The sequence below is a fragment of the Sus scrofa genome, chromosome 4 (assembly GCF_000003025.6).
Source record: "Sus scrofa isolate TJ Tabasco breed Duroc chromosome 4, Sscrofa11.1, whole genome shotgun sequence".
Lineage (NCBI taxonomy): Eukaryota > Metazoa > Chordata > Mammalia > Artiodactyla > Suidae > Sus > Sus scrofa.
Window position 1 is genome coordinate 45,793,391 of NC_010446.5, and position 19,967 is coordinate 45,813,357.

Genomic DNA, 19,967 nt, shown 5'->3' on the forward strand with positions numbered 1-19,967 from the left:
GGGCGGGGCGGGGCGGCGGGGGTGGAGCGCAACGGTTTGTGGGGGTGTGGCTTAACCGACTGAAGTTTGCAGCCTGCAGTTGACCCCGTCGCTAGAGCGCTTTTGGCAGTAAAGCTACTGTTGCGTCTGCTGACCAGGCCGTGAAGCGCGCAAAGATGACGTTGTAGAAACCATTTTGGATGTTCTTTTTGTTTTGTTGGGTACCTCGGACCGTGTCCTTTAATCTTCGTTTTTGGTTCCATTACTAGGAAGTTCTTTTCAAAAGGTAAGAAGGAAAAATAAAAAAATTTCAGTGAAACTTTTAATAAGTATGAATGAGGATCTTTGTGCTGCGTAAATCAAACAGTAGGGAATTAAGTTCTGTTTATTATTTTCAAGGTTATAATACCGCAGTTCCGAAGAAAAACAGCTAAGTAATTGAGAAAATGCCGCCTCTTGAAACGCCTGTAGCGATGGAAACAGAAGAGATAATAAGGACTAAGTATCATAGAACACAGGAGTTTAAAGACCTAATCTCAGTGATAAAGAAGCTATTGTCAGAGCGTTTGAAAAGTATCAGGGAATTGAGATAACGGAAATGTGCAAGCCTGATGGGGCAGGAGATCGATTTACTTAAGTTAAGCCAAACGAGAAATTTTTACAGCATGCAGAAAAAAAGAAAAGAAATCAAGTAAAGCGAAGAGACACCTAGAGGGCCTGTCCAGGAGGTACAATCTTGGCATAATAGGAATACCTGAAACAGGACAAATCAAATGAAGCTGAAACTATAATTAAGGAACTAATCGTAGAAAAATCTACAGAGTTGAAGAAGGAACCAGATCTGCAAATGGAAAAATTAACAGGGTATCATTAAAATTTAATGAAAGCAACACCCTGACATATCCTGGTGATATTTTTAATTTGAAGGGATAAAGAAAAACTTCTACAAGTATCCAGAGAAAGCAAGTTTCTTTACATGGGTGAAAGTCAGGCTGACTTCACATTTTTCACTTGCAAGTCTTAAGTGCCAGAAAACAATGGAACAATGTCTTCAGAGTTTTAAGGAAAAATAATTTTGAAACAAGTATTATATACTCTGCCAAGTTATCATTTCTGTACCAAGGCAGCTGGAAGACATGAAGGGGTAAAGAAAATGTATCTTTTGAAGTTCCCCTTGTGGCTCATCAAGTAAGGCAAGAACCCATCAAGTAAGGCGTATCCCCAAGAATGCTGTTTGATCCCTGGCCCCACTCAGTGGATTAAGTAGCCAGTGTTGCCCTGAGCTGGGGTGCAGGCTGCAGCTCCTATCCATATTCCCTGGGTGCAGGCCTAAAAAATAAGAAATTGCATCTTTCAAGTACAATCCTTGACAAAGTTGCTAAATGATATTTAGCTAACAACATGAATTAAAATGCCTCGAGGAAGCAATTGTATGAGAAAGTTACCGGTAAATATTAAACTAGTTAAACAGCATTAAAGTCAAATTGTTACATAGAGTTACAAAACGAAATGCAAAAATAAATTTGTAAATCCTGTCTAAAATTTCAGTTTAGGTCCTTTTAAATTGTGAAAAGGCATGCCAAACATTTAATGAATAGTTTTATTTTTAGCATTATAATATAGATAAAGATATCCATGTTCCTAAGCTAAACAAGTAGATAACAGGACTTTGTCACTGTGGACAGAACCTGTAGAATAACGGTATATCAAATGTTAATCTGACAAAATAGGAAAACCTGTCAATCAAATTTGCTATTCCCTATTTTTAAATACCGAGGGTGGGGGGAATAGCAAATTTGTCTGTAATGTAATATTGGTAGTGTAAAAAAAATTCCCATATCACTGGTTGGGGGGCGGTAGTAGTTTAAAACCTTGTTTTATATACATCTTGCCTACAGAAAATCAGTACCTATTGCTTCATGTAGTAGCTCATTCTAGTAAATTTGAAAATGAGATAACAAATAAAAATAGAAAACATTCCAGTTTTTTGGATTGGAGAGGAGGTGGTGAAAAACAGCATTAAAGCATTGAAATTAGATTGACACAGGAATATAGCTAAGTTATTTCACTCATAAACTGGTTAAATATTCCTACCAAAAAGATTAAAATTGGATCAAAAATCAATCTCTAACCCTGGATACATTAGTATAAAACAAAGGATAAAAGAGTTTAAAGACAATGGAAACTATAAGTCATAGAAATGGATGTAGGGAGCAATATTTTTATTAGAACTCAAGCTTATAAAATATAAGTTCTTGTGATATTTAAGAAGCTTTATGTGGTAAATAAATGGCATTCATATGTAAAACAAATGTTCAGTACTTTGATGTGAGTGTTTTAATGATGTACACGTTATTGGACTCTGAGTTCATACTTATTAATCAAGTAAATGATGGAGTTCTCATCACGGCTCAGCAGAAATGAATCTGACTAGCATCCATGAGGACGCAGATTCGATCCCTGGCCTTGCTCAGCATTGCCGTGAGCTGTGTGTGGTGTGAGCTGTGGTGTAGGTCGCAGACATGGCTCAGATCTGGTTTTGCTGTGGCTGTGGCATAGGCCAGCGGCTATCCCTCCGTTTCCACCCCTCGCCTGGGAATCTCTATATGCAGCTCTGTGGCCCTAAAAAGACAAAAGACAAAAAATGAAAAGTTGAGATGGTTAAGGAGTTGTTAAATAGTTGAGGTGTGTGTGTATTTGCATTCTTTTCATATTGTACAGAAACATTTCTAAATTATTTAATACTAGGGTATGGGGAAAACTTAAATTTCTAGAAAGCACAAATGATCACATTGCAAAAAAGCCTACAAACTAAGTCTAAATGCTGAAGTCACACACTTTTTCAAATGCTCTTAGGTAACTTTTGGGTCAGAAAGGAAATTATTGGAGTTCCCATCATGGCTCAGTGGTTAACAAACCTGACTGGTAACCATGAGGTTGTGGGTTCAATCCCTGACCTCACTCAGTGGGTGAGTGGCCTCATTCAGTGGGACCAGGCATTGCCATGAGCTGTGGTTCGGTTGCAGATTTAGCTCAGATCCCACATTGCTGTGGCTGTGGTGTAGGCTGGCGGCTACAGCTCTGATTAGACTCCTCACCTGGGAACCTCCATATGCCACAGGCGCAGCCCTAAAAAAGATACACACACAAAAAGGAAATTATAACAAATGCTGATAATTTAAGAACTGCAACAATTAGGACTTTCTGAAATATATGGATTATGAAATGGGTGTACAAAAGGTAAGAAACTAAGCATGGGAACACTAGATGAAAAATGGAATATACACCTAGGAAAGACCTAGTAACTGGACCTTTTAAATTTTGCTACCTCCGACTCTAAGTAGTGGATTTACTTCAATATAATATTCTCAGTGCCATAGTTAACTTCTTAGTGACAGATTTTTCCCAACTGAGTTTTATCATGATAGATTCTAAGGAGCTAACAGTTGACTCTCAGAAGCCAAATTCTCTTCTATCACCAGCACCACACATGTCACTGTTTTTATTCTCCCTCTCTCAGATCTCCATAGAATACCTCTTGTTCTATGTCATTTTATTGAAAAGTATAGTCTTCAGAAAAGTAGCATCAGCATTGCCTGGATGCTTGTTAGAAATACGGTATCTCAGATTAATAGCAGCATGGGATTAGATTATAAAATGTTATGCATCTACAAGACTGTCTCACACAATGTATTATAAATATTTAATAAATGTTAAAATAGTATTAGAATCTAGAAACAGGTTTGCTTAAGCCATATTATTGTATGAGAGATTTTGTGATTGAATTTAAGCTATTGCAGCATCCCTATTTGAATTAAAGATTTGGTCACATTTTCCAAATATTTCAGGTGAGAATTGGTACTCCTGTTTTTCTTCAGTCTTGGAAATTTGTAAAGATGAGACACAAAGGAAACTTCAGATTGAACAATTCAAATTTTAAATTTTGAAGGAGTAGAATTTAAAATGGTAAAGAAAGAATGAGCCTTTCTCTAGTGAATAAAATAACCATGGAATAGATTTAAATTAGATGTTTCAAAGTTTCTGTATAAAATCAGACATCCATCTACAGCAGCTATAAAGGGCCTGAATTATATATAGTGGGTAACAGGTGGATAAATAGCATTGGCAGTAATTGGAACAGTAGCTCTAGCAAGTTACACACAGGACATTTTAATTCTTAAATGTTCTGTTCCCCCAAAGGTGATAGATAACACCCTTGTATTAGCAAAGGTGGGCTAGACCAGTACTGCTCAAATTTGAATATGCGAATAAGTTGGGAGGATCATATTAAGATGGAGATGTTGATTTACCAAATTTAGAGTAAAGCTGAGATTCTGTATTCCTTGCACGCCTGGGTTGTTGATGCTGCCAGTCTGGGTGCTTACCACACTTTCAGGTAGAATAATAACAAAACCTATGCTGTATATACTATCCATGAAAATGAGGCTCAAAATCAGTAATTGGCTTAAGACCACACAGTAAGTATTAGAAACAAATCTGATTTCAAGACTAATTTCTATCATCTACATAATCCTGCCTTTCATCCATACCACAGTACCTACTTAGAGGATCATGGAGAGGATAAACTTTACATAATAATGAAGAAAGCCCATTACCTCAGAGAAGGTACATATGCCGAAAACAGTATCTCACAGAGGGGAAAAAGGAGTTTTGTTTATAACCTATTGAGCATGATTTGTTACAGGGACATTTGTGGATAAGTCAGACAGGTATTTAGAAATGCAGGTCCAGAGCCAGAAGAGATGTCAAATTTTGGTTTTAGTTTTCTGATTTGAAGGTGGTATTTGAGGACAGAGAAGAAAAAAGGGAAGGAAGTTAAAACTTAAGGAACACACCTGTGTTTACTGGGTAGGTATTAAAGAAAAATGGAAGATTTAGATTTAAAGCTACAACTAAACACAGCAAACTATGCACTACAGTCAACCCTATAACTTTGAGTTGAATAATAAGGAGTAGAAGGGGCTTTTATCTTTGTACCAGGTTTTTTTAAAACTTAAAATTGGCAAACTATAAAAAAAAATCTATAATGGCACACATTATTCCATTATACCTTCTAATTTTGTACTTCACTACTACATAGCTGTACCTAGTTGATTTTTGTTACTGGTGGCAGTTATGTTCTTAAAAGTTTCTCAAAGACTGAATTAGTGAATACTATATGATTGTCCCCAGGATTAGATTCCTGAAAGCCTTTGGTCACATTATTGTCACCAACTGACCTTGTTTTAGTATACCTTTTTTAATATCAGTTTTAGATTCACTAACATTGAACTCATGGCCACAGAACTAGGATGTCACTTTGTCCCACTTATCTGGGATTGTACATATCAGACTGACTCAAATTTTCTTTGCTGCTCTGTACATACACATGAAAGGGCCATTTATGTTTGATTTGGGGTTACTAACTTTAGTAAGTGAACTCTCAAATACAAAATCTATGAAAAATAAGTACAGACGAACTAATTTAACATGTATTTTTTTTTAGGGCCACACCGACGGCCTGGAGCCCTATGGAGGTTCCAGGTTAGGGGTACAATCTGAGCTGTAGCTGCTGGCCATGCTGTAGCTGCTGGCTGTGACTGTGGTGTAGGCTGGTGGCTACAGTCCAATTCCACCCCTAGCCTGGGAACTTCCATTTGCAGTATCTGTGGTCCTAAAAAATAATTAATTAATTAAAATATTCCTGTAGAAATTTTGAAAATACAGATGATGGTAAGTGTTACCCACTATCAAAACCATGCAGAGATGTCCTGAGAACAGGGTATTTCTTTCCAGAAATCACTTTTAAATTACTTTCAAATTTAGAATAATACTATATATAAAATTCTTTTTGTTCACCTGTAATTATAATATAGACATTTTTCCAAGTCAGTTATTCCTCAAAAACATATTTTAACTGCTGCATATTTCCCCATCGCATAGGACAGCTGTCAAAATCACTTTTCAGCCTATAACTTGCTTAATTTCTCAACAATATTAGACACTATTGACTATTCCTTTTGTCTGCATTTCTACTCAAATGTGGATGAAGCCTGGTCTTGTCCCTCCATATAAAAAGGAGTGTCCTCTTCACACTCAGCTTTCCTATTGCCCTGTTTAACCTGCTTAATGTCTCTCCAAAACAGTTATTGCCATCTGATATACATACTCTTCTCAAATTGAGTGTCGTCTATCTCCTCCATAGCAAAGATAAAGGAACAACCTAAATGCACATCAGTGGATGAATGGATAAAGATGTGTAATGGAATATTACTCAGCCATAAGAAAGAATGAAAGTTTGCCATTTGCAACATGAATGGACTAAAGGGTATTATGCTTTAATAAAATAAGTGAAATAAGTTAGAGAAAGATAAATACTGTATTTTTATCTTTTTATATGTGGAATCTAAAAAATAAAACAAATGAATATAACAAAATAGAAACACATCCATAGAGAACAAACTAGTGGTTACCAGTGGAGAGAGGGAAGTGAGGAGGGGCAACATAGGAGTATGGGATTAAGAGGTACAAGCTACTATGTGTAAAATAGATAAGCAACAAAAATATGTAAGATAGTACAGGGAATCATAGTCATTATCTTATAACTTTTAATAGATGATAACCTTACTGAATCACTATGCCGTATAACTGAAACTAATATAAAATTATAATTCAACTATAGTTCAATTAAAAAAAAAAGCTGTTACCAACTATCTAAGTAAACTTATTCAGTTTTCTCTTTTCATGTAAATTAAATAACTAAATTTTGAACCATATAACAAAGTGTGGATGATTTATTCATTTCATCAGTCTATCCAACAATATGTTTAAGGCCCTGTTATGTAATGTGAAAGGAACTAAATAGTCATTCTTCCCCTAAATATCCCAAGTGTTAGTGGTCAAAGGTTCTTTCAGTTGAAACTGAGAAATATCCATTAGGATGCAAGAAACAGACACCTCGAGGGCTCCATCTGGTATAATATCATATTTGTTTGACCACATATTTACTTGTTTAAACAAGCAATAAAACTGCTTCTATAATTTTTTCTGTTTTATTTTTACTGAAGTCCAGTTGACAGCCACATATTTTTATTGAAGTATAATTGACTTACAATATTAGTTTGAGGTATAAAACAATGATTTTGTATTTTCATACATTACAAAATGGTTATATTAACAAGTTACCATCTGTAACCATACAAAGTTATTACAGTATTGTTGACCACATTCTCTATGCTGTACATTACATCCCTGTGACATTTTATAACTGTAAGTTTGGACTTCTTAATCATCTTCTTCATGTTTCACCCATTCTCCCATCCACTTCCACTCTGGCAACCACCAGTCTGTTCTCTGTAACTATAAGTCTGTTTCTGTTTTATACTTGTTCATTTGTTTTTTTTAGATTCCACATACAAGAGAAATCATGTGGTATTTGTCTGATTTACTTCACCTGGCACAATACCCTCTAGGTCCATCAAAGTTGTTACAAATGCAAAGTTTCATTTTTTGATATCGCATATATATAGACATATAGAGATATATTAGATTTAAATATATATTAGAATATTCAAACATATATATTATAGGATTTTATTTATTTATTTATTTATTTATTTATTTTAGGGCCGCACACATGGTATATGGAAGTTCCCATGCTAGGGGTCAAATCAAGCTGTAGTTGCTGGCCTACACCACAGCCACAGCAACGTGAGATCTGAGCCATGTCTGCAACCTTCACCACAGCTCACAGCAATGCCAGCCCCATGACTCACTGAGCAATGCGAGGGATGAAACCAGCATCCTCATGGTTACTAATCAGATGTTTCTGCTGAGCCACAACAGGAACTCCTGATCACATGATTTTAATCCTTCATTTTGTTAATATAGTGTATCAATTTGATTTCTTTGTGAATATTGAATCATCCTATCTCTGGCATAAATCCCACTTGATCATGATGTATAATCCTTTTAGTATTGTTGAATTCAGTTTGCTAATATCTTTTGAGGATTTTTGCAGCTATGTTTATCAGTGATATTGGCCTGTAATTTTCCTTTTTTGTGATGTTTTGATAGATTGGGTATGAGTGCAATGACAGCCACGTATTTTTTGTGTCAGTGGTTTTATATAATGATTTTTATTTTTATCCATTGCAATAAATACATATCTATCAATAATCACCTTAAATATCAATGCACTGAATACACCAATCAAAAGACACAGAGTGGCAGATTGGATAAAAAAGCAAAAATCTTCAATCTGCTGTCTACAAGAAACTCACCTTAGGGCAAAGGACACAGATAGATTGAGAGGATGGGAAAAGATATTTCATGCCAATGGAAAAGACAAGAAAGCAGGAGTTGCAATACTCCTATCAGACAAAATAGACTTTAAAATTAAGGCCATAAAGAAAGACAACGAAGGACACTATTTAATGGTAAAAGGAGCGATTCAAGAAGAGGATATTACAATTGTCAATATATATGCCCCTAATATAGGAGCACCCAGATACCTACAACAGATACTAACAGACATAAAAGGAGAAAGTGATGGGAATACAATAACAGTAGGACACTTTAACACCCCACTCACATCCATGGACAGATCCTCTAGACAGAAAATCAATAAGGCAACAGAGATCCTAAAGGACACAATAGAAAGTGAGACTTAATTGACATTTTCAGGACATTACATCCAAAAAAATCATAATATACATTCTTCTCAAGTGCACATGGAACATTCTCAAGACTTGATCACATACTGGGGCACAAAGCTATCCAGACACTTTTTTTTTTTTAATTAGGCCCTGAACATTTAAAAATCTGATAGCTTAAAACTAAAAAAAGAAGACTTCTAGCTTCTCTTGAAAAACTGAGCTCTGACAATCAATGAAATTATAGAACAGCAGGAGTGTGTTACCCTTCATTTGGAGTTATGTTTTCTCCAGCTCCCCACATTTTTCCATTTCAGGTTGTCTCCTCCTCAATGAGGTCAGGTGTCAAGGCTGTTTATATGGCACTTGCACAGCTGGTTTTCTTATACTGGAGTTGAACATGACCTGTTTTTAACATCCATGTCTCTACCATGAAAAATTAAAAGCTAATCCAAGGAGATACATGTTTTAAGAAAAATGGAGAAAGCACAATTCTTTAGGAAGTGAAGAGTACTCTTTATATCCAAATATGTTAAAAAAAATTATGTCTTAAAAAAAAATACAGTTTAAGAAACAATTACCCAAAAACTTCCAATTGATATTCTCTAATATATTTTCAGCATTAAGAAGGAATTAGGTTAGTCTTGTGTCCCACCGATCTCTTACGCTACACATATTTCTAAAAATACTGTAAGCACTAAGTAAATATTTGGAATATTATAAACATGGAGAATATTACAGATATAAGGGAGAGCAGGAACTGCTTTAATATTAAGTATCAAATATAAGTTTGAAATGTAATAAATCCGATAATTGTTTTTCTTCCCCTACAATGTCTACTTTTCTAAATTTGGAAGTAGAACTACACACTGCTTCTCCCCCCATTTCTCCATCAAAGCCAAATCAAATCAAGTATAGAATTTTTAAATGTGTATTAAAAACAACTCCTTCTCCCTTCTTCCCGCTGATAATAAAATTTATTTTATTATGCTATGGACTAGGTACAGTGATAAATGCTGGGTAAACACTGAAGAGCTAAAAAGGTATAAGTCTTTTTATAAGGACTTATTAATGAGCAAGTTAATAAATATATTATTTGATATACAAGTAAACAGATAAGTAGGTAAGTACATATTGTATTAAGTACTACAAAGGAAACCAAGTATGCTATAATGGAGAATAACATGGGATGGGAATGGGAATCTATTCAGCTTTGTCAGGGAGGATCTAGATCTGAGAAGGTAACACATAGGCAAAGATCTGAATGAAACATAAGGAGTCAATCTTACAGAATAAGTGGGGCCGGCATTTTCAAAAAAGCCAGCATATTTCACACTATTTACTTATTGATCTTATCTTGAACAATGGGTTCTTTGTTTCATGGCACCTTTGACACCAAGAGATGCAGAGTGATGCCTGTTCAGAAGCAGATGTAGGTAGGTTTCTGTTCCTGATCTCCTGTGGAAAGAAAAATCAATGGCAAGTAAAACCAAGCCATTAGCTCAGATAGGGTCTGCTACAGATGATATTTTGTTGCCTGTAAGAGTAAATGGGTACTCATCTTAGTCAAAACCACAGAGGTGGAGTTTATGTTCATTGTCCTCCCATCTCCCTTTGTATGACCCTCTCCCAGTTTCTGACACTCATACCCACTACAGCACGAGAGCAAGCAAAAAAAAAAAAAAAAAAAAAAAAGCCATATGCTGTTCTCTAAAGAGAGAACCCAGTTGTTCTATCCCTTTCCTAGACATCACAACTGTATACTCCCACATCCTCATATATAAAAGAAAGGAAGGAATGGGGAGAAAAGGATCCTTCTAAAAAAATCTCAGGTGTTGAAAAATGTCGTTTATTAAACTTATTTGAGACAAAATGAATGACCATTGCTAATAAATGTGTCATAGGCTTTTCTAGAATTTTTTAATGTGAATGTATCTCAATTTGATAGATTTAAAGGGTAAAGAAAATGATATATAGGAGATGGTCTTCTGACACCCCTTTCTTCACATTTGCCATCATAGAGGTAAGAATATCAACAGTGATGACTTCTGAAAGTTTGATGATCAATTAGAAAAACAAAAACCAAAAAACAGTAATGTGTTCTGGATCAAGTGTACTTTGGGTCAAATAAAAACGGTATTTCCTGGATCTCAAGATCTGCTTGTTCACTTCTTAAGAAAATAGACTTGGCTTCGCCTTTCTTAGTGTGGGATTTTTCCCTGCAGTCTCTTCCATTTTTTTAAAATATTAAAATAAATTTTACAATTGGTCATTATTAGTATACAGGAATACAGTTGATTTTTGTATGTTGAGCATGTACATTATTTCTTTTTTTAATGGCCATACCAGCAGCATATGAAAGTTCCTGGGCCAGGAATCGAATCCAAGCCACAGCTGCAACCCGAGCTGCTACTGTCCGATTCTTAACTCACTGTGCCACAGTGGGAACTCTGAGCATGTACCCTATTAATTCATTAATTCTTTTGGCCTTTTTGTATGAATTTTTTTTCTCTGAAAAAGTGTATTAATCACATACAAGGAGAATTTTTCATCTTTCCAAAAAATAAAAAATGTATTTAAAATAAAATAGTCCATTCCAGAGTACACCAGGAATTGTGATCAAAGACACTTATTGAGTTGCTGCTGTTAAAACGCTTAGTATATAAATAAGAAATAAACACGGAATAAAAGGTAAAAAGGAAGTTAGGTTTTAGAGAAACCTGAGAATTTCAAATCTAAGCAATGAAGCAGAATGCATCAGAAGATAATGTAGAACTTTTAACATATGGAGGAGCAAGGATTCAAATGAAATCAAGGGAATTCTCACTGTGGCTCACAAGCTTAAGGACCTGATATTGTCTCTATGAATACACAGGTTCAATCCCTGGCCTGGCTAAGTGAGTTAAGGATCTGGCATTGCTATAAGCTGCATTGGAGTCACAGATGCAGCTTGGATCCAGTGTTGCTGTGGCTATAGCCTAGGCTGCAGCTGCAGTTGCAGCTCTGATATGACCCCTGGCCCAGGTACTTCCATATGCCATGAGTGTGGCCGTAAAAAGAAAAAAAATATATGAAATAGAGAATTGCTGTTGAAAACAGCTCCACTATTTGTCATGATAATTACCCCTTTCCCCCAAGCAATTATAATGATTAGAATAATGCACTATTAATGTACTTTTCTTGGCAGGACTTATTTTTTATGTAGGAATTCATGTAATACCCTTAGTTTATTTTGTTTAAAAAATCAGATTTTAACTTAAATTAGTAGGAAAAGAAAGTATTTTGCCATTGTGATATGTCTATCAAGGTATGGAAGCCTTAAGACACGTCATTAAAAATCTTTCTAGCATTTTGATTATACTAAAATTGGGTAATTAGTGGTACCTATTTTGAGTAGCATGATAAGTAGAATTAAGAATGGAGTGCCCTGGGAAAGGAAAAACAAAAGCACATCAAAGATTTCCAACACTTTACTCTCTTATATTTTAAAGAAATGTTTAATTAATTTATTTTTTGCTTTTTAGGGCCACACATGCAGCATATGGAAGTTTACGGGCTAGAGGTCAAATCGGAGCTACAGCTGCAGCCTAATCCACAGCCACAGCAATGCCAGATCCAAGTCACGCCTGCGACCTACACAACAGATTATGGCAATGCCAGGATCCTTAACCCACTGAGCAGGCCAAGGATCAAATCCACATCCTCATGGGTACTACTTGGGTTTATAACCTGCTGAGCCACAACAGGAACTCCAAGAAATGTTAAATCTATTTCGTAAACAGCTACAAATTATAATAATTTATAAATAAAATAATAATTTTAAACAAAAGCTATAAATTATCAAATGGAAAGAAATAGTGAAAAAATTATACTATCATTTTAAAAAATGTATTGGAGTATCATTGACTTACAATGTTTTATTAGTTTCAGATGTATAGCTAAGTGAGTCAGTTATACACATATGTATGTGTGTGTATATATATATAATCATTTTTAACAGTATTAAAATTTCAGCTTTGTTAATACTGATTTATTTACATATTTCCTCAGATAATTTCACTCTTTTATCCTTGCATAGTAATTAATTTTTCAGTACCGAAGTCATCCTTAAAATATTGTATGAAACCATTGCACCATATAGTATTTATTTAATAGTCTTTTTTTTTTTTTTTTTTTTTTTTTTTTTTGTCTTTTTGCCTTTTCGTAGGGCCACTCCCGCAGCATATGGAGGTTCCCAGGCTAGGGGTCAAATCGGAGCTGTAGCCACCGGCCTATGCCAGAGCTACAGCAACGCAGGATCTGAGTTGCATCTGCAACCTACACTACAGCTCATGGCAACGCCGGATCCTTTAATCCACTGAGCAAGGCCAGGGATCGAACCCGCAACCTCATGGTTTCCAGTCGGATTCATTAACCACTGAGCCACAACGGGAATCCAATAGTCATTTATTTTTAAAAAAATGTTTGTGAGTTTTATTAGTTTATTGAGATATAATTGACAAATAAAATTGTGTATATTTAACGTATTCAATGTGATGATTGGGATATATGTATACATTGTGAAATGACTGCCACAATCAGGTTGAGTAACACATTTGTCACCTCACATACTTACCTTTAGTGTGTGTTTGGAAGCGCTTAAGATCCACTCTTAAAAAATTTCAATCATACTATACAGTCATCACTATAGTCATTATGTTGTGTATTTTATCTACAGAACTTATTTATCTTGTAATTGAAGGCTTGTACCCACCATTCTACTCTTTGTTTCTATGAGTTCAACTTTTTTTTTTTTCCATACAGTATTTGTCTCTGTCTATGTCTGGCTTATTTCACTTAGCATAACATCCTCCAGGTTCATTTTGCCACAAAAGGCAGGATGTCCCTCTATCTCTTGGCTAAATAATATTCCGTGTGTGTGTGTGTATGTGTGTGTGTGTGCACGCACGCACACATGCATGTGTGAGTGTGTGTGTGTGTGTGTTGTATGTATCACATCATCTTTATCCTGGACAATTAGGTTGTTTCCATGTCTTAGCTATTATGAACAATGCTGCAATGAACTTAGGAGTACAGATATCTCTTTGAGATATGGATTTTGTCTCTTGCAGATACATACTCAGAAGTGGTATCAATGGATCATCTGGTAGTTCTACTTTTAATTTTTTGAGGAACCTCCATTCTGTTTTCCATAGTGGCTGCACCAACTTACATTCCCAACAGTGCACAAGAGTTCCCCTTCCTCTATAACATTAACAACGCTTATCTTTTATCTTTTTTTTTAAATAAAAGCCATCCTAATAAATGTGGGGTGATAACGCATTGTGGTTTTGATTTGCATTTCCCTAATGGTTAGTGATGTTGAGTGTCTTTTTGTGTACCTGTTGGTGTTCTTTTTGTGTACCTGTATATCTTTTTTTTGAGAATACTGAAGTGTATTAAAATTTTAAGGATTAATTAAAAATTTAAAAATATATTTAAAATTAAAACATACATTAGAAATTTCTTTAACTGATTTCAGTCCCAAATGTGACTACTGTTAATGAAGCCACTTATTATGAATAATAAACTAGGAATAGCACCATTGCCAGTTGTACTAATTTCCTCAGACTGCTATTTAAAAAGTACAAAAAACAGGTGGCTCAAAACAACAGGAATATGTTGTTCTATGGTTCTGAAAGCCAAAAGTCTGAAATCTAGGTGTCAGCAGGGCCATGCTCCCTCTGAAGGCACTAGGACTCTTGAGTTTTATCATTTTCTTTCTTCGCTTGCTTGACATTTGATTTGCTCTGTTTGTTTCTAATGTCTTAAGGTGGAAGCTGAGACTATTGGTATAAGAACTTCCTTTCTGATATAGGGATTTTATGTGATAATTTTTTCTCTGAGGATTGCTTTAGAGTATTCCACAAATTTTACATTGTATTTTTTGTCCAATTCAAAGTACTTTCTAACTTCTCTTTTGAGTGTTTTGACTCATGAATCATTTAGAATGTGACTTTTCAAACACTTTTAATTCTGATTTAATTTTAGATTCACTTAAAGTTGCAAAAATAATAGAGGGAGTTCCTGTGTACCCTTCAGCCAGCTTCATAGAATTTTATCAAAACCAGGAAAATGTCATTGGTACAATACTGTTAACCATAGATTTTATTTTGATTGCACCAGTTTTACAAGCATTCTTTTTTTGTGTTCTATGTTATTCACTACATGTATAGATTTATTTGATCACCAGCAAAATCTGGGCACAGAACTGCTCCCTCACATCACAGAGACTCCTTGTCCCATCAAATCAGTCACACCCTTACTCTAACACCTTCCAAACTTCTTTTGTTCTTGAACATGTTATATTTCTTCATCTATGCATTTGTTCTTGCTTATTTATTTATTCATTTATTTTTCTTTTTAAGGCCACATCTGTGGCACATGGAAGTTACCATGTTACGGGTCGAATAGGAGCTACAACTGCCGGCCTACATCACAGCCACAACAACACCAGATCCAAGCCACGTCTGCGACCGATGCCACAGCTCATGGCAATGCCAGATCTTTAACCCACTGACTGGGTCCAGGGATGGAACCCAAATCTTCATGGATACTAGTTGGGTTCATTTCCATTGAGCCACAATGGGAACTCCTTGTTCTGGCCCTTTTAAGCTCTTTATTTTTTATTTTTTTGTCTTTTTGCTATTTCTTGGGCCACTCCCGCGGCACATGGAGGTTCCCAGGCTAGGGGTCGAATCGGAGCTGTAGCCACCGGCCTACGCCAGAGCCACAGCAACCCGGGATCCGAGCCGCGTCTGCAACCGACAACACAGTTCACGGCAACGCCAGATCGTTAACCCACTGAGCAAGGGCAGGGATCAAACCCGCAACCTCATGGTTCCTAGTCGGATTCGTTAACCACTGCGCCACGATGGGAACTCCTTAAAGCTCTTTAAAAATATAGGTTCGAGACAAATACCATATGATATCATTTATATCTGGAATCTAATATGAGGCACAAATGAACCTTTCCACAGAAAATAAAATCATGGACTTGCAGAATAGGCTTGTGGTTGCCAAGAAGAAGGAGTAGAGAGTGGGGTGGCTGGGAAGCTTGGGGCTAATAGATATAAACTGTTGCCTTTGTAATGGATTAGCAATGAGATCCTGCTGTGTAGCACTGGGAACTACATCTGGTCACTTATGATGGAGCATGATAATGTGAGACATTAGAATGTGTACATGTACTTGTAACTGTGTCTCCATGCTGTAGAGTAGAAAAAAAAAAATTGTATTGGAGAAATAACTACTAAAAAATAATAATAATAAAAAAAGATTAAAAAAATATATAGGTTTGGAGTTCACGTAGTGGCTCAGCAGTAATGATCCAGTCTAGTATCCATGAGATGCAGACCACTGGCCCAAAAACTTTTATACACTGCAGATGCAATGTTAAGAAAAAGTGGGGGAGGGGTAAATAAAAGGAAAAGAAAAAATAAAGAATGAGAGCAGTCTTCTGATTTCTTCTGATGCCTTCCACCTCCTGATATCAATTTCTATAATAATTCACCCATCATTTGTAAGCTCTTAAAGTAAATTCCCAAAGATTGATTTCTGCCTGACAGGAATTTGACCTATATTCCTAAAAATGCCCTCTCTGTCCTTTTTCCATTTTGTTTTTGTTTTTGTTTTGTTTTCTTTTTAAGGCTACACCTGCGGCATATGGAAGTTTCCAGGTTAGGGGTCCGATCACAAATGCAGCTACTGGCCTACACCACAGCCACAGCAACACAGGATCCAAGGCATGGCTGCAACCTACATCATGGCAATGCTGGATCCATAACCCACTGAGCAAAGCCAGGGATCCAGCCTGAATCCTCATGGATACTAGTTGGGTTCTTAAATGGGAAGTCCCTTTCTCCATTTTCTAAATATTGAAATATGAAGAAAACACATTCTTGTACAATAACAAATTAGAAAATGTTATTAAAATAACAAAAACATTTTTCCAAAAATTTGTGGATTCAGCTGAGCTTGGTTTCTTAGAAATTTTAACTTTTTTAGTTTTTACTACATGGCTAGTTTCTATATCCTAAAGTAAATAAAGTAAATAAAGTAAATAAATTTTCTTAACTCTATCTGTCTAACTATTTCACTATCAGTCATCTATCTATCTGCCTACTTATCTGTCTCTCTGCCATCTATGTATGTCTGCCGGTCTATCACCTGTCACTTTCTAAACAGGTTTGTTGTAAGTTTTCTATTGTTTAGTTAATAGCTCTTATGGTAATAAATTTCTATGGTTAGGCTTATTGAATAGAGTTGATAAGTTCTTATAGAGATATAACTTGTCCAATAACAAGAGAATCATCATTACTATAATTCTTTACCTCTCCAAGTATAAACTTCTTTATACTGCATTTTGTTTAAAAGTAGTGTCATTCTTAAATGTTTTTAAGTAAGTGCATTAAAAGGGACATTTAGCTTATCTTTTACCTTATCAGTAAATAGCATTTTAGCTAAGACTGGGTACATTATTTTCTAAGGTTTGATTGCTTAAGAATTAGAGCTCTCTTAACTGTTTTCATGGTGTTTTCTTTCTTTCTTTCTTTTTTTTTAGGGCCGCACCTGTGGCATATAGAGGTTCCCAGCCTAGGAGTCAAATTGAAGCTGTAGCCACTGGCCTACATCTGTGACCTACACCACAGTTCATGGCAACGCTGGATCCCCAACCCACTGAGCGAGGCCAGGGATCAAACCTGCATCCTCACTGGATGCCAGTTAGATTAGTCTCTGCTGAGCCACAACGGGAACTCCCCATGGTGTTTTCTTTATATATCCATTAGTGCAGGAGTATTTTATTTTTTTTTTTGAGTCACAGTAGACTGTAAATGTCTCATAATTAGAAGTCATGCTTTATTCATTTTCATGCACTCACACTAAGGATAGTGCTTGGTATTAAGTAAGCAATCAATAAGTGATTTATATGATTATAGAAAAGAGTAGATAAGAATATCTGCTAGGACAAAACAAACACACAAACGTTTGAGTTTGAAAATCTGATATTGTTTTAATTAAAGAATTTCTAGTATTCTAAAAGTTTATATTATTGTACTGATCCTGCACAGCATTTTATATTGATTTATGTTTCTGATCCTCTGGTTCATTAGAAATATTTATTTAGGCTTACATGTTTTATTTTAATCAGTGTATCCTAAATGGAAATTTATACTATTATCTTCAAGAGATATTTTCAATTTTTAAGAAAAAGCAAGTTCCCACTCCTAGGCATATATGTGGAGAAAGCCATAATTCAAAGAGGTACAAGCACCCCAATGTTTACTACAGCACTATTTACAATAGTCAAGACATGGAAGCAAACTAAATGTCCATTAACAGTGGAATGGATAAAGAAAATGTGGTACATATACACAATGGAATATTACTCAGCCATAAAAAACATAAAATATTATCATTTGCAGCAACATGGATGGACCTAAAGATTATCACATTAAGTCAGAAAGAGAAAGAAAAATACCATATGATATCACTTATATGTGGAATCTAATAAAAATGATACTAAAAAATCTTATTTATAAAATATAAACTCACAGACTTTGAAATCAAACTTATGGTTACCAAAGGGAAAACTAAGAGGGGGGAGTGTAGGATAAATTAGGAGGATGAGATTAATATATACACTACTAAATGTAAAATAGATAACAAGGGGACCTACTGTATAGCACAGGGAAATCTACTCAGTATTCCATCATAACCCATATAAGAAAAGTGGATATATGTGTAACTGATTCATTTTGCTGTACACCTGAAACTAATACAACATTGTAAGTCATCCGTATTCCAATAAAACGTTTTTTAAAAAGACAAACCAAGTCATACATAAGTACAGACCTTTCTTGTATCAGCCCAACTAAAAGTTACCTATTCATTTCTGGTAACTCTGAGTTGAATTAATGGTATTTCTAATCAAGGGGTTATTTCTCATACAATGGTGCCACTTTTGTTGTTTTACATTTTAGTTTCTTCTAGATTTTATTTTCACTTATGTTAACCAACTCATATTAATTAGGGAAAAATGAAGAAATTAAGAACTGAGATTTTTCTCTGAAAAAATTTCTGCACCAAGTGGTCCATGACTAGACACAATTTAAGAGTCAAGAAAAGACCACGGGTGGGGAAATCCTCCTATGGGAGGTAGAATGATGTCTCACCAAAGATGTCCATCCATATACTAAACCCAAGAACCTATGACTATGTTAACTTACATGACAAATGGGACTTTGCAGATAAAATTAAGTTAAGGATACTGAGATGGAAAGATTTCCTGTACTATCTATGTGAATAATCACAAGGGTTCTTATAAGTGAAAGAAGGCAGGAGGGTCAGAGATAGATTTGAAGATGATGGTTTTGAAGATTGAAGAAAAGAGCACAGAGAAGGAATGCTTATTGCCTCTTAAAGCTGGAAAAGGTAAGAAAATGGATTCTCCCCTGGAGCCTCTACAAAGGAATGCAGCATTACTGACAGCTTAATATTAACCTAGTGAGAACCATTTAGTACTTCATATAGAAAGCCCTGTGTGATGAGTTTAGCTGGTCTGACCAATTAGTGTTGATTAGTGTGGACAAGGTTATCAGTAAGACCAGTGAGAAAATGTGATAGGTGAGGTCAATGACAAACCGACTAGCCATACAAGGCAGGGTCTCTCAGAAAGACTGAGTGACCTAAAATATATCCTTAAGAGTCAGCTGACCAAAAGGGAAAGTGAATGGGAGTGAATAAGGCATGAGAAGGACAAAGCAAGAAATGGCACTCTGCTCACTTGTGCATCCTATATTCTGGGCTCAACCTGAATTGAGAAAGAATGAGGTTAGGAATTATACCGGCGAAAGAAGACAGTTTGATATTTCATGGGCTATAAATTACAGAGAATATAAAGATAATGTATAGTGGAAAATTAGAGCCCCATTAAGAATATACAACAGTGGGAGTTCCCGTCGTGGAGCAGTGGTTAACAAATCCGACTAGGAACCATGAGGTTGCGGGTTCGATCCCTGCTCAGTGGGTTAAGGATCCAGCATTGCCGTGAGCTGTGGTGTGGGTTGGAGACGCGGCTCGGATCCTGCGTTGTTGTGGCGCTGGTGTAGGCTGGTGGCTACAGCTCCGATTAGACCCCTAGCCTGGGAACTCCATGTGCCATGGGAAGCGGCCATGGAAAAAGGCAAAAAGACAAAAAAAAAAAAAAAAAAAAAAGAAAGAAAGAATATACAACAGTGGAGTTCCTGTCGTGGCGTAGTGGTTAATGAATCTGACTGGGAACCATGAGGTTGC

General features: G+C 35.8%; 1 long non-coding RNA gene across 1 annotated transcript; it reads left to right on the top strand.

Annotated features, from left to right (window-relative positions):
- On the top strand, nt 47-13,938 carry LOC100516731. Its single transcript, XR_115866.4, has 3 exons — nt 47-265; nt 379-10,656; nt 13,745-13,938. It is a non-coding gene; the product is annotated as an uncharacterized LOC100516731 (long non-coding RNA).